A 4,804-nucleotide genomic window follows, 5' to 3' on the forward strand; every position below is an offset into this window, starting at 1 on the left:
ACATTTGCCTTCAGACAATCAGACATTACAGGTATTTCAAAGGAGGTAATTACTCATAAGTTGGGCCTTGTTTATTCTATTAAACCTGTCGATCAGAAGCGAAGGAAATTCGATCCTGAGAAGAACGCGATCATACAAGAAGAAGTTGAAAAACTTTTTAAGGCCGGTATGATCAGAGAGGTTAAGTATCCTCGATGGTTGGCTAATGTGTTTGTTGTTTCAAAAAAGAATGGAAAGTGGAGGGTGTATGTCGATTTCACAGATTTAAACAAGGCGTGCCCCAAGGATCCTTTCCGTTACCACATATAGACTCCATGGTGGATGCAACGACAGGACATGAAATGCTTACCTTTATGGATGCTTCCTCTGGATTTCAACAAATTCAGATGGAACCATATGATCAGGAGGATACAACATTCATGACTCCTACTGGCATACACTGTTATATTGCTATGCCGTTCAGACTAAGAAATGCAGGGGCAACATATCAAAGATTGGTCAACATGATATTCAAGGATCAGTTAGGCAAAACCATGGAAGTCTATATAGATGACATGGTAGTGAAGTCGAAGAGGGCTGAGGATCACCTCAGAGATCTTGAAGAAGCATTCAATATCCTTGACCAATATAACATGAAACTGAACCCGTCAAAATGCCATTTTGGTGTTAAGGCCGGAAAGTTTCTAGGATATATGGTGACCAAAAGTGGGATAGAAGCCATTATCAAATTAAAGTCTCATGTGAATGCTAAAGATGTCCAAAGGCTGTCAGGAAGAATCGCTGCCCTCAATAGATTCATTCCAGATCCTTCGAAAAGTGCAAAGATTTCTACGACATCCTTAGGAAAATTAAAAAGTTCAAGTGGACGGAGAAGCATGAGGCTGCACTTAAAGCCTTAAAGGATTACTTATTCTCAGAATCAGCTCTGATGAAGCCTGTGTATGGAGAATCCTTATATCTATACATAGCTATTTCAGGAAATGCAGTAAGTGTCGTCCTCGTTAAGGATCATGAAGGTGAACAACATCCCGTTTATTATGTAAGTAAAAGTCTTTTAGATGCGGAAGCCAGGTATTCTCATTTAGAAAAGTTAATTCTTGCACTTATTATGGCTTCTACGAAATTGTGACATTACTTTGAAACACATACTATTATTTTCAGAACTAATTATCCTGTTAAGAATGTGCTTAGAAAACCAGAATTGTCAGGAAGGATGGTCAAGTGGGCTGTGAAGCTGAGTGCATATGATATTCAATATGAGCCCAGAAAAGCCATTAAATCGCAAGCACTAGCAGACTTTGTGGCTGATTTCAGCAGTGACATGCAAAAGCAAACTGATTTAGAGGTCCAGCAACTAGAAGAAACCAAGGATCCTTGGATCCTCTTCACAGATGCAGCATCCAACGTAAGAGGGACATGATTGGGTATCCTACTGAAATCGCCACAGGGGGACATAATACCCCAGTCCATTGCATGTGCATTTCAAGCCACCAACAATGAGGCAGAGTACGAAGCACTTATAGCAGGTTTACTTTTAGCCAAACAAATGAGGATCAGGTATCTTCAAGTTTATATGGATTCTTTACTTATAACTAACCACTATAATGGTTCTTATATTGTGAAAGGTGAGAATATGGTCAAATATTTAGAAATTGTGAAGGAATTAGCGAAATCCTTTGAGTTGTTTAGTATCATGCAGGTACCAAGAGAAGAAAACGTTGGGGCAGATGCCTTAGTAAACCTGGCATCATCGTTGAAGATTCCAGATGATGTAAAGATACCCATCATTCATATATTGTCTCCGGCAATTGGAGAACAAGAAGACGCGAAGATGGCAGTGGATTGCACAGGAGAACCTAAGGATCCTTCATCCTCTTCGAAAGTAGGATCTTGGATCCTTCCAATCATAAAATTTCTCCAAGATGGAGAGATACCTACAGGGGAAAATCCTAAAGCTTTCAGATTAAAGGTATCACAATTCATAATTTTACAAGATGTCGTGTATAGAAAATCTCTTGAAGGTCCCTATTTGAGATGCATCGAGGATCCTGAAATACAAGAGGTACTTCAAGAATTCCACGAAGGCGATTGCGGCAACCACACAGGCGGAAGAGCATTATTCTCCAGGATACTTAGGACTGGATACTTCTGGCCAACAATGCAGAAGGATGCAATGGAGTACTCAAAGAAGTGTGATGCTTGCCAAAGGCATAGAAACATCCTACACCAACCAGCGGAACCTATGTATCCTATTTCCTTATCATGGCCTTTCATGAAGTGGGGCATGGATATCGTGGGTAAGCTACCAAAAGCGCTAGGATGAAAAGTATTCATGCTTGCAATGATTAATTACTTCTCGAAGTGGATAGAAGCTGAAGCTTTTGTTCAAGTACGCGAAAAAGAGGTGATATCTTTCATTAAAAGAAATATTATTACTAGATTTGGTGTCCATTCGGAGTTTATTTGTGACAATGGTTCCCAGTTTATCGGGAAAAGAACCACTAATTTTTGTGATAGTTGGGGCATCAAGATGATTACCTCTACTCCGGTGCATCCTCAAGCTAATGGCCAAGCGGAATCAAGCAACAAGATTATCATCAACAACTTGAAGAAGAAGCTAGGATCCAAGAAAGGCAAGTGGGCTGAGGAACTTTCTTATGTTCTTTGGGATGATAGAACAACACCCAAGAATGCAACAGGTCAAACACCCTTCTCATTGGTGTTTGGATCAGAAGCTATAATTCCTAAAGAGATAGTGGTTCCCACTGCCAGAATAAGCATTCTTGATCCTCTAGCCAACAATAAAATCCCTAGTTTATTTTATGGGCTTGTCCCCGGTTTATTGGGTTCAATCCCAGTTAATATTATAAGTTATTTGCATAAGGTATCCTAAGTTCAACTATAAAGATCACAGAAGGATCGACGTTTATGGATTCAATATCCTTAATTTATTTTTACAATGATCACTAAAGGATCAATACTTATGGTAACTTAGGTCTAGTTAGACCTAACGGTATGATTTCTACCTATCAAGTTACATTAATTTGGTTAAGATCTTTGTGAACTTTATTATATAAGGATTTAAGATCCTGGTTTATTTTTGCAATGATATTCTATCCTAAAAACTTGTTACTAAAGAATATTTCTCAAAATTTTCAACAAGACTAAAGCTATATCAAACAAACTTTCAGAATAACAGACAATCAACAGATAGACAAAAGATATTGTTTATTAAACTTACATAAAATTACCAAAAGTTTAACCCGGACTTCACCATTTTAAGATGGACCATCCACCCGGGTTAAACAGGTGTTACTAGTTGTTCATGATTTGTAGGGAAAAGGATATACAGCCGGAAGGGAAGTTTTCAAGGAAAATCTATAGATATATGACAATTATATCCAGCTTGTCAAATCTCATATGTTTTTGCAGGAAGTTTGAATTCAAAGGCAAAATGACAGCTGTGATCTTATCACAACCGCCATTTTGGGGGCAATTGTTAGTGCATAGAAATTTGACACTGTGGATAAGTTATCCTGGCATATATTCTTGGATCAGTTATCGTTAGTCAGATCCCGTTAGGATCAAGGATCCTCAGTACTTATTATTTACTAACGATTGTTTCTTGTATATAACATTATATTTGACAGATGTAACGGCTAAGAAACCTGGTCTACCCCTATTTCGCAGCCTGAGTGATGGAGCACGTGGTCAAAGTGGCTGTTACGTTTATATTGAAGATAATGGCAGATTTTTAGGAAACTTAATTAATGCCTTTATTATTCATAAAGCCATCGAGTTATTATCTTTTATGTATATATTGAGGCTATGATTAGCTAGGAAACACACACTATTCACTACTAATTCAGCAGCATACACACACACACACAGCTTTCGTTGTAATACTGATCATATTCTCCAAACCTTGTATCCTCATTTTTTGATATTAATAAAGTGGTGATAGACAATTGTCATCACCTGGGGTTTTTGTGCCGGCGATCCGAACCAGATCAAGGGCTTTTCCCTGTAAAAAATCTGTGTGTTTGTGTTTGCAATCGATACATACTTGTTTTCATCATCATTGCACTAATCCTCACTAAACGAATTTGGATACATTATCCTTGGTAGATTTTTATCCAAAACAGTAAGTATGTGAATGTATTGTATGTCGTCTGATTAACTAGAACTCACTCAGCGTAGCTGACTTTTAGTATGCACGCAGGTTAACAGATTAAGACAGCTAGTTTAAGCAGGACACTTGGCAAGATTGAAGAGGCTGGCATCTGAAGATTTGTCATGATGTCTTGATATTATCGTTTATTATTATGTTTTAAAATAAAAGTTACGAATGTTTGTAATGAATGGTTGACTAATATTACTATTCCGCGAAAGTTTTAATTAACTCTGATATTTAGAACTGCGTTTATGAGTAAATCCAACGTCCAATGTAGGGCACCGGGAACGGGGCCTTACATAATCATTCAAATAATCGTAAGCACCAAACTCTTGCCTTAAAACATAATTTATAGATTCAATTTAAATCATAGTAACATTCTTCCTAAGATGCCAGCCTCTTCATTCTAATGACATGTGGTTTCATTCAAGCTAGCTGCCTAAGCCTGTTTACCTTTGTGCATATTAAAAGTTAGCTATGCTGAGTGAGTTCTAGTTAATCAGGCAACATACATTACATTCAAGTACTAGTCATACATATCCGGAGACACTTATTACCTACTTTACCTGGTTATCGTTCTTCCATACATACATACATTCTTTCTTTTTTTCTTTCAACTTTAGTACTTTT

Source organism: Bidens hawaiensis, unplaced genomic scaffold, assembly GCF_021521415.1.
Source record: "Bidens hawaiensis isolate Kalapana, Puna unplaced genomic scaffold, B.hawaiensis_p1.1 tig00073336_1, whole genome shotgun sequence".
NCBI classification, from domain to species: Eukaryota; Viridiplantae; Streptophyta; class Magnoliopsida; order Asterales; family Asteraceae; genus Bidens; species Bidens hawaiensis.